This window comes from Pan paniscus, chromosome 4 (genome assembly GCF_029289425.2).
Source record: "Pan paniscus chromosome 4, NHGRI_mPanPan1-v2.0_pri, whole genome shotgun sequence".
NCBI classification, from domain to species: domain Eukaryota; kingdom Metazoa; phylum Chordata; class Mammalia; order Primates; family Hominidae; genus Pan; species Pan paniscus.
The window spans coordinates 30,691,318-30,703,445 of record NC_073253.2 but is presented as its reverse complement, the minus strand read 5'-3'; the positions used below and the strand labels follow the sequence as shown (position 1 = coordinate 30,703,445).

Genomic DNA, 12,128 nt, shown 5'->3' with positions numbered 1-12,128 from the left:
TTTTTTTGAAACGGAGTTTCACTCTTGTTGCCCAGGCTGGAGTGCAACAGCACGATCTCGGCTCACCGCAACCTCTGCCTCCTGGGTTCAAACGATTCTCCTGCCTCACCTTCCCAAGTAGCTGGGATTACAGGCTTGCAACACCACGCCTGGCTAATTTCGTATTTTTAGTAGAGACGGGGTTTCTCCTGGTCAGGCTGGTCTTGAACTCCCGATCTCAGGTGATCCGCCATTAACACCTGAAGAGGATCCATGACAGTGTTTCTTAGATTTCTATACCAGCCTTTGTCTGTATTCGCACAAACTTACAAATATTCCAGGGGAAAAATTCTATCTTCCCTAGTGTCTTCAAATAACATTTATTTACCTTAAGGATATACATACAAATTATTCCCTAATAAACATTACTTTCTTTAAACTTTTTATGAAGCTTCAGACTCATATTTTGTGGCTAATTAAATCATTTATGTTTTCAACTTATTCAGCTGGATTTATTTTATACGTACTACTTTCCAATCATTTTTTTAAGAACTTGGAATAGAGCATGAAACAAAACAGTATGTTCTTCTGCCAGAACATCTATCTCGATGTCCTGTAGTCACTTCAAAGACTATTTTTTCAAGAACTCCTGTTACCCTTACTATGATTAGTAGTTTCATGATTTAACTAATTATGTATACTACATTAACATTAATACTTTGAAGCATATAATCATTAATATTGTTCCTAAAGGAAAGGAAAAAAATTTAAATCTAAGGCAACATGATCAGATTTGCATTTTTTGAAAAGTATTTCTTTTTAGATTCTTATGTAAAATGGTATGTATTTATTGTGTACAACACGATGTTTTGATATATATATATCTATATATCATGAAATGGTTAAATTCAGCTAATTAACAAATGCATTACTTCACATAGTTATTATTTTTGTGGTGCAAATGCTTATCCACTCTCTTAGCATTTTTCAAGAATAGAACATATTGTCATAAGCTATAGTCACTATGCTGTACAGTAGATCTCTTGCACTTATGCATCCTATCTGACTATAAATATGCATCCTTTGATCGACATCTCCCTAATGCTCCATGCTTCTATCACCCTAGTCTCTGGTAACCACCATTCTACTCTCTATTTCTATGAGATCAACTTTCTTAGACTCCACATTTGATTGAGAACATACTGTATTTGTTTTTCTGTGCCTAACTTACTTCACTTAACAGTGTGTCCTTTAGATTCATCCATTGTATCACATATTACAGAATTTCCTTTGTTTTCATGGCTGAATAGTATTCCTTTTGTGTGTATATATACCACATTTTCTTTATCCATTCATCTGTTGAAATTTCCATTTTAAAAGTGTGGATTTTTGAAAGATGGTGGTGACAGGAACATAATCAAATCTATCTCATCTCTGTATAAAGGCAGGCAAAACAACTAGTAAGTCTAAGCCAATGACACGAACGATATTCACAGAAAAAACAGGTAATAAGGCATCCCTGTGGATTTCATATACCAGTAAGTTGGCAAAAATGCCTACGTTTACTTGGCCTGTAAATTATTGGCCTCTCAATGGGAAGAAGTTGAAGAAAGAAACAGAAATTCTGATAGCTTGGAGAAATGTTCCCCAGATACACACTGAAAAGATTTGGGGGCAGATCTGAGGAGAAGAACAAGTGAATTCATTCCCAGCAATTCACAGGAAATGCAAAAGGGCAGTGATGTGACAAAGTTTAACAGTGATGGAGCAGTGGAATCCTGTGGCTTAGTGAAACTAACAAGACAAAGCCCCATGCTAAGGAGAAACTGCTGGGAGTTGAATTTAAAATGAATAACAAAAGGAAATAGGGAAAGAGAAGATTCAGACAAAAGTAGAAAATCAGACTAAGGAAATTATATAAACATTTTTGATCAATTTGCCAAAACAACAGAAGAGTGATCTATAGAGATTTTTTAAAAAATCACATTACTTCCAAAAAAAACTAAAGTTTTCCTAGGCCACTCAAACACCCTAAAAGCATAGAAAAATTAATTTCACATAATAAAAAACAACAAAAAAGTTTTAGTCAAATTTTATCCTTAATTTATGATTTAAAAAAAAGCATAAGAAGCAGAGTAACATCCCAATGAGCAATAAAGTGCATTAGAGTGACTTGCTCACAGAACAGATGAATACAGTCACCTAGTATCTCAAAATGATCAAAAACTAATTTTAAAATGATAGATGCTATGAAAGAACAACACAAATCAATTCAGAAATAAAATGATTTGAGATGAAGATTTGATGAAAGAAGATACACTCAGAAAATAAAATAAAATTCAGAAATGGAAATGAAATAGAAAGGAACATCATGGTAAAAATGAGTGATATTAGAAAAAATGTAAGATTGAAAGTGTGAAAATTTTACAAATAAAAAAGACACAAAAATTTAGAATAAAATATGATACACAGGAGGTATACACACATATATAACTCCTCCTTTTTTTTTCTTCAGGATGGAGAGAAAGAGCTCCTGAATAACAAAAAAGAAAAAAATTCCTATGAAACAAAGCAAAAAATAAGCATACGTAAAGAAAAATTTCTTAACGTAAAAGATAACTTCATGCTACATACTCAAAGGACATTGCTAAAATCAACTGAGAAAGGCAAGACATTATGCTGTCAAACTTGTCAATCTACAACATTGTAAAGAAAAAGGAAAAAAATCTTTTGGGAATTCAGGCATAAAGAGCAAGTCATTTATAAAGAAAAGAAATTCAGATTGTCTTTATAGTTTTCACAGGAACATTTTATTCTAGAAGAAATTGAAATAACGTATGTAAGATATTTAATAGAAGAAAATATGAGCCATAAATTTTTATATCTAGTCAAAATGAATTTTAAATACATAGGCTTCCAATAAACTGACTTGAATGTGCCAAGATATTCTCATAATCACTTACTGAAAAATCTACAAACTTAAGGCAAACATAAAATGAAGACATTGACATCAGAAAGAAATGATAAGCTTTAAATATATTTTTACCTATTTACTGGAGTAAAATAGATAACTTAGTAATGCAGTGCTCTATGCTCTGCCAATGTGTATATGCTAAATTTGTTAAAAGTGTAGGAAGAAGCAGGACTGTGTATGAGTATTAACTGGGATAGTTAGGCAACAGCCTTACTTCAACTCAGATCCTGGGGTGACAGAGTGTTTTGGAAAGAAAAGGTTACACGCTCACTTATATATACTAGCTCACAATAGGAAACCATAAAAAATAGGGATAAGAGAGAGTGTCAAATTATTATATTAATTTTTTAGTCTAAAATTAAAATTTTGAAAACATAAAACACTCCCTAAAAGACAACATACATTCATTCCTCTGAAACAGAGAGACAAAATAATATGACATAACTGATCAAATATAATGATGTAAATTGGATTAACTCAATAAAATAAAAGTATCTGTGGAATGATGATTGACTAACAAAACTAATTCAACATTCCGCTATTTGTACAAGGCTCACTTAAATACATACAGACAGTTAAGAATTAAAAAGATAAAGAAATCTACAAGAGAAATTCAAGCAAAGGGAGAAGAGGTCACAATATTAATATCTGATTAAAACAAAAATCAGGTAAAAAGTGAAATGTGATAGTTCCTTTGAGCCCTTTGTGAGACTTGAGAAGGAGTTGGCTGGTTTACTCAGCTCGCAGCTCTCAACCCCTTGCAGGAGGGGGAGCACACAGGTGAGCCAGTGCACAGGCCAGTACAAGTGCTTCTGGGCAGGCAGGAACAGAACTATATGTGAGCCTGTGGTAGCATCTAAGGGTGGCCCATGAACCCTAGAGCCCCAGAGGTCATTTGTTACAGTGTGCTCTTTTAGCTTTGCCATCCCTGGATGGCTAAAGAGTTAAACAACTTAGGAGAGAGTCAGTGTGACAGCCTCTTGCACCCACACCTGGGTCTTTGTCTGCTTCCAGGAAGAATCAGGTTGTGCAAATGAATCAAAGGGTGGTGAATATGGAGGATTTTACTGAGCAGTGGAAGTCGCTCTCAGCTGAATGAAGATCTGGAAATGGGATGGAGTGGGAAGGAAGTCTTCCCCTGCAGTTTGGCCATCCCGGCTGAACTCTTCTTCGAGGTTCTACTATAAAGCCGTCCCTCTGAAATCAAGCTGCTTCTCTCCAATGTCGGGCTACTTCTTCTCTTCTCTCCTTCCCTGCTGTTCTGCCACACCACCACTGGGGCCTCAGGTTTTTATGGGTACAGGATGGGGAGCAGGGTGGGCCAGGGTGGTTTTGGAAAAAAAAAAAAAAAGCATTTTGGCGGGCAAACAGGAATGCATGTTCTCATTTTGGGCTGTAGTTCCAGCTTGAGAAGATGGCCCTCATTGGAGACTGCCCTCTTCTCTCCAGTATTTCCCTGACTCCTGTCTGTATCAAAAGTATTAAAAGAAACAAAAGGCCGGGCGCAGTGGCTCACGCCTGTAATCCCAGCAGTTTGGGAGGCCCAGGCAGGCGGATCATGAGGTCAGGAGATCGAGATCAACATGGTTAACACGGTGAAACCCCGTCTCTACTAAAAATACAAAAAAATTAGCCGGGCGTGGTGGCAGGCGCCTGTAGTCCCAGCTACTCGGGAGGCTGAGGCAGGAGAATGGCATGAACCCGGGAGGCAGAGCTTGCAGTGAGCCGAGATCGCGCCACTGCACTCCAGCCTGGGTGACAGAGCGAGACTCCGTCTCAAAAAAAAAAAAAAAAAGGAAAAGAAACAAAAAAGGACATGGTATAGTCCTAAAGGCTACACTCACAATGAAAACTGATTTATTAATACTTAAATACTCAATAACAAACCGTTAATTTTCTTAAAACAGGACACATAAACTATGCAACAGAAGGAGAAACACACTAATGACAGGATAAACTTTCTGAATCCAAGACTAAGCAAGTTGAGCAAACATTAGTAAGCTTGTAGAAGGTCTAAAAACATAATCATTGATGTTATATATATATAATTTATATAATATAATTAATCTTAAAAACATATAACTAATCCTAAAATATATAGCTAATCCTAAAAATAGATAATACAGCCTACTTTCAAATGCACATAACACATTCATGAAAATTGGCCATATTTTAATCTACAATATCAGCCATATATATATTATATATATATAATATATATATTATATATATATAATATATATATTATATATTATATAATATATATATTATATATATTATATATATATAATATATATATTATATATATATAATATATATATTATATATTATATAATATATATATTATATATATTATATATATAATATATATATATTATATATATATAATATATATTATATATATTATATATATATTATATATATATAATATATATATTATATATATATATATATATATATGGTGTTTATACAGCTAAGCTGTAATCACACTTCTCTTCCCTGGATGGTTTTGGGTTAGTGCTCTGCTTGCCACAAGAAAAATGTTGTGAGAGACATGCGGAAGTGAAGCAGCCGCCATGTTCACACTTAGGTCAGTGCAGTTCAGGCAGGTTGTAAGGGATCTGCTGGCGCAGTTTGTTGCAGAAAGGTAGCAGCGGGGTCATTAACTCCTGCAATTCGCACTGAGTATCCCTCCTTTTTCAGTATTGCCAAGTCCTGGACCAGTTTGTGTACAGGTCTCTGGCCAACTGTGTCACCTCTTCTGCATTTCACCTGCACCGTCAAATGCGGTGGACTGGAGGCGCTGAGAGACTGATGCAAACTCTGGAGAGAAACTGAGGTGAGTTCTAATTCCTTCTCAAAATTCCAATATTCCATCCTCCTTTCCAGACTTCAGGCCCACCACTAAACTAGGGACTCAGACTTTACATTGACTTCTTCACTGGCTCTCGTAATTACTTTAATTCTAATCTCTGTAACGAATTTCTTATATCACTCCTAGTGGTTCTGTGAAAGATTTCATTTTTCAGAACTGGCTTTAACAATATTTCCCACCCCACTTGTTCTTCCAGAACATTATTATTCCTTCATGAAAAGGTAAATTCTATTGCCCCTCTTTTTGCTTCTTGAAACTGAAAGACGCTTTCTATTCCTCAACTAATGAAGTTGGACGGAAGTGACTACTGAGACTTCTGAGTCTAGGACATAGAAAGTGATAGAGCTTCTGCTGACTCTCTCTTAGGATGCTTGATCTTGAATCTCAGACCCCAGGTTGTGAAGAAGTGCAGGACACATAGAGAGGCTCACATAAGAAGAAGCAAGACCTTCATCACTCAGTCCAAGCTAGGTTCACAGCCACATCTTGCAAAAACTCGCCAACCATGTTAATGAATCATCTTGAAAGTAGATTCTTCAGTTTTCAGTTAAGCAATGCCAATTAATGCTGAATGGAACAGAGACCAGCCTTCCCCACTGAGACCTATTTACTTGCAGATTTCATGAGAAAAATAAGTGGTTACCATTGTTTTAAGCCACTGAATTTTGGGATAGTCTGTTGCCCAATAATAGATGACTAGGGCAGTCATTTGATATTGCTCTAATGAATCAGCCTACAGCTCTCTCTCTTCTGTTATATGTCATGTTTGGATAGTCATATGATTCCAGTGAGCATCAGGTATTCCTGCTGCCCTCCAAAAGATATACTAATAAAATAAAAACGAAAGTCTCAATCGCAAAAGAAGCTGTGGTTTAGGTGGCAAAGCATATTAATTGTTTTGTACCTTTCTTCTCTTCCTCCTTTTTTACTGGTCCTTTTAACATACCTAGGAGGCTGGGAGGAGAGTGATTGTTTTAGCCCTTCTCTGGAGTCAGTTTGCACACAGAAAATGTCAGCCAGCACTTGATTCTTCTGATAGGTATAGTGGCAGTTTCTTAAGTAGACAAACTGTAGTTGTAAATATTTTCATCTTGCCTAATTATTGGTCCAAGGGATTGTTGTCATTTCTCTCATTAACAGCTTTGCAGGAATTAGAAGCCATTTGTAAGACCCAAATTTATTAACAAAGCTCTAAGAATTGATATATTTTAACTCAGATGATATATAGAAAAAGATAAGGAAATATTTCATTGTTAATGTGTCTGATTATCTTCTAGAGAATACACAGAGTATAATGCTAAACAAAAAACAGTTCAGTGATCAAAAGCATTGTTTTAGGTAATCATCTGTATTTAGTATACAGCACTTCAGATAATGTAAGCTTTGAGAATAAAGAAAAATATAGAACATGTTTGCAAAATATTTATTTCCAGTAAAACTTGGGGCATGTCCATAACTGATTGATTGATCAGATTATCTAAATCTCCTTTGGAAGCTGCAAGGAGAAATGTTGGAAACTTTCTATAGTGATTTTTACTTGGATTCCCGTAACTTATTTACCAGCATCTACTTGAACTTTCTTACAAGAAGTCCCTACTGACATATTAGTGAATACTGGTTTTAAAAAGTATCAAATTAACAACATTGTTTTTTAAACAAGACATGTTATTTAAACTGTCTTCATTCCCTTATGCTAAGTCACTAGAAGAATTTAGCATTTCCAAAACAGGATATGGCACTCACTGATACCTTGTTTAGAGAATGAGAAGGATAATGAATACTTTATTCATCTCAACTTCTAAGACTATTTAAATTATGTTTTCCCTTTTTCCCTTAGTAAGGAATTAAAATTTCTAAGAACTCTTTCTGCTAAGAACCTGAAAATGTGTTCTTTAGTTGTAAGTACTGAGTTGACTCATTGTTAATTCAAACCAGGCCCTGGGCACGTTGCCTCAAGTTGAAGGCTGTGGTTAGAAATTATACCATGGATGTTTTTTAAATGGTTCCACTGTATATTACATAACACTTGTGGGATTTTTGTGGAGGCCAAGGACAAGAAGTAAAAGATATAGTGCCACAAACTTCAGACTCTACTCATTTGTCACTCTTCGTGTTTATACATGACAGGTAATTATAATACACATTTTTATAGGCCTTCTCTGTGGAAGGTAAAGGTTCACAATTGTCCCTCCTTATGGAGTTAATGGAAATAAATTATTGGAGGAATGTTTTATGCCAGAGCTTGCACTAGGTGGTAGAGGAGAGATTGGAAGTCAATTTAGATAGGACATGGACTGGCTCTTGAGGAGTTTATAGCCAAATAAGGGAGAAAGACCTACACCCTCAGGTATACTCTGATAAATATTCTAATAGATGTCAGAATATGCTACTATGGAAGAATAAAAAAATATGAATTAAGCAGAAGGAAATTCAGGGAGGGCTTTCAGAGAAAAAAGAGAAGAGTTATTCTATTTTAAGGAAAAAAATACACACTAAATATAAAAACCCAAAAAGCATATTTTCTAAGGATATGTAGTTAAAGTTAGGTTACAGCATATAGACACGTAACTATGAGGGAAACCTACCTTATATCCACTTTGGAATTTAAGTGAGTCTAATGATTTCCTTGATTTGTGACTTGTGAATTAAAATTTCATCATCTCACTTAAAAAAAAAATAGATCCTTAAGTTTATTTATTTCAACAGCTTTGCAGGCCTCTTGTTTTATTGTTCAGTTCTTTGATTTCCTGTACTTCAAACTTAATTCTGTCAAGTTTAATTTTCTCCACTTATGCAGCTGTATCATGTATCTTTAATTGACATATGTTGTAGATGCAAATATAAATCAGTTGTTATATGTTCCTTTTCCAGACTCCTAAAGGTACTGTTTACCACAATGAACACACTTTTATCACGTCAACAACTTCCATCTCTACATTGCCCTGCGTAAGAATATACTGGGAGCTGATATAACCTCAATGATGGTAAAACAGGATGTAGAATCCAGAAAACATTCCTGAAATGGACCAAACATCAATATTCTGAAACAGAAGTGGAAATGAAACTGAAACAGAAAAAGTGAATTGGGTAATAAATATACTAAAGAACAATTTTTCTAATAGTTGGCAGAAGGTGGTAAGGTAAGTTCAAAAAGTTCATCTGTGAGTAAAGGCACATTATTGTGAGGTGGCTTTCTTAACAGATTCAGGAATCTTTATTCAGAATCTTCATACACTGTGTTTGTGCATGCTATGAAATCCTAGTGGTAGAAATATATTTTAGGGTTGGGATCTAAGTTAAACAGTGGTAGAATGGATTTGACATATTCACGTGATTGGCTTTGTCAGAAATGTGTCTGAAAACTTGCCAGACCAATTGCCTCAGTGTCATTTGCAATAATCCAGATGACAGAGTATGTCAGTGAAATATTTCCCCAGAATGTGGGAGCATCATCAGCTGTCTCAGTGTAGGCTATTTTTATTATAGGAAGTGAAAATGTTTGTCTTCCATCTTGTAATACAGAAAGGCAAACTGTATTGTCATAATATAAATACTCAGTGGCCACGAATTTTGAGACTATGAGAAGAAACAATAGAATATAAGATTCTAATATGGCTATTTATGAAAAAAAATAGAGAAGATAAATCAGAGTTGAAGCATTCAATTATGCAAATGAGCAAGAGAAGTTTGCTCATAAGAGAGAGACAGCAAGTTATAATATAAAGACCATCGGGGCTGGGCGCGGTAGCTCACTGTAATCCCAACACTTTGGGAGGCCGAGGAGGGTGGATCACGAGGTCAGGAGATCGAGACCAGCCTGGCCAATATGGTGAAACCCTGTCTCCACTAAAAATATAAAAAAAAAAAATTAGCTGGGCATGGTGGTGGGCACCTGTAATCCCAGCTACTCCGGAGGCTGAGGCAGAGAACTGCTTAAACCCAGGAGGTGGAGGATGCAGTGAGCCGAGATCATGCCAAGAGCTAAACTCTGTCTTAGAAAAAAAAAAAAAAAAAAGAACATTAGGGCTGGGCGCAGTGGCTCATGCCTGTAATTTGAGCACTTTGTGAGGCCAAGGCAGGCAGATTACTTGAGGTCAGGAGTTTGAGAAGTTTGAGACCAGCCTGACCAACATGGTGAAACCCCGTCTCCACTAAAAATACAAAAATTAGCCGGGCATGGTGGCGGGTGCCTATAATTCCAGCTATTCAGGAGGCTGAGTCAGAAGGATTGCTTGAACCTGGGAGGCAGAAGTTGCAGTGAGCTGAAATGGCACCAGTGCACTCCAGCCTGGGTGACAGAGTGAGACTCTGTCTCAAAAACAAACAAACAAACAAAAAAACAAAAAAGAACACCAGGCCCCATGTTTTGAAAGAATTGATCTAACAAATAAATTGCAATTATAAATCATAATCAATTTTCCCCCTTCTCAGTTTAACAATCTCAATCATGTAAACATTTACAATTTCCCTTTCATCTTGAAACATAGCTTTAGACATCCATTATTTCCTTCATGAGTGTCTCGGCATCACACTTCTGCGATATAGGACCTACTTTACTTGCTCTACTATTTCATGATCCAGAGAAGGTCATTGGCTTCCTCAAGTTTGCATGGGAAAAAGGGTATGCATTTGACAAATAAGCATATAACAAGATGCTCAACATCATGTGTCATTATGAAGTTGTAAATTATAACAGCAATGAGATACTACAACACACCTATTAGAATGACCAAAATTCAAAACACTGAAAACACTAAACACTAGCTGGGACGGGTACCAACAAGAACTTTCATTCATTGCTTGTGGGAATGCAAAATGGTCCAGGCATTTTGGAAGTAAGTATTTCAATTTCTTACAAAACTATTCATACTCTTGTCATATGATCTAGAAATTATAATCCTTGATATTTACCCAGATGAGTTGAAAACGTTTGTCTATGTAAAAACCTGCACACGAATGTTTACATTACCTTTATTGCCAAAACTTGGAGGTGACCAAAAGTTGTTTAGTAAGTGAATGAATGAATAAACTATGGTAAATTTATAGAATAAAATATTCAGCAATGAAAATGGTGAAACTTTGGAGACAGTAAAAAACAACAGCAGTTGCCAGGAGTTTGTGGAGAAGGAGAAAGGGATGAAAAGGTGGAACATAGGCAGTTTTTGAGAAGTGAATGACTATATGCTGTATTACACTGTAATGGTGCATATATTTCTTTACAAATTTCTCAAAATCCATAGAATGTATAACACAGAGTGAACTCTAATGTAAACCATAAACTTTAGTTAATGATGTGTCAATACTGGCTTATGAATTATTAAAAAAACTACCACTTTAATTTAAGATGTTAATAATGGAGAAAACTGAGGGAAGACAATGTTTTATGGGAACCTTGTATTTTCTGCTCATTTTTCTGTAAAGTTTAAACAAAAAAAAAAGCCTATTTAAATTTACAAGCTAAACTAAAAGATTGCATTGGTAGTTTCAGTTTGAATGAGTACAATTAGTGTTCTTAAGCCCTACTACATTGCTACTTTTAATATATTATCCTGCCTTCTTGAATACTATAATATTATCTTGCTTTTGATTAAATAATCCATATTGAGGAAAAATGAGTTAGAGTCATGTTCTAAAATGGAATTGTAGACAAAGTTATTGTGTTAGGGTGTTTTCCAGGGAAACAGAATCAATAGGAGATATATATAAATATATATATATATAAAATATATGTATACGTGTATATATATAAAATATATGTATACGTGTATATATATAAAATATATGTATACGTGTATATATATAAAATATATGTATACGTGTATATATATAAAATATATGTATACGTGTATATATATAAAATATATGTATACGTGTGTATATATATAAAATATATGTATACGTGTGTATATATATAAAATATATGTATACGTGTGTATATATATAAATATATGTATACGTGTGTGTATATATAAAATATATGTATACGTGTGTGTATATATAAAATATATGTATACGTGTGTGTATATATAAAATATATGTATACGTGTGTGTATATATAAAATATATGTATACGTGTGTGTATATATAAAATATATGTATACGTGTGTATATATATAATATATATACGTGTGTATATATATAATATATATACGTGTGTATATATATAATATATATACGTGTGTATATATATAAAATATATATACGTGTGTATATATATAAAATATATATACGTGTGTATATATATAAAATATATATATGTGTGTATATATATAAAATATATATATACGTGTGCATATATAT

The 12,128-nt window shown here is 34.4% G+C and overlaps 1 long non-coding RNA gene across 2 annotated transcripts in view; it reads left to right on the top strand.

Annotated features, from left to right (window-relative positions):
- LOC106634763 (uncharacterized) overlaps window positions 1–10,284 on the top strand; it is a 223,351-nt gene extending 213,067 nt beyond the window's left edge. Inside the window, exons 7-9 of one of the 2 annotated variants that reach the window (XR_008625353.2) lie at window positions 3,968–4,240; window positions 5,657–5,792; window positions 8,700–10,284. This is a non-coding gene — a long non-coding RNA (uncharacterized LOC106634763). Of the gene's footprint in view, window positions 1–3,967; window positions 4,719–5,656; window positions 5,793–8,699 lie in introns of those variants that run through there. The other variant, XR_008625351.2, reaches the window with a different exon arrangement.
- Window positions 10,285–12,128: the final 1,844 nt, after the last annotated feature.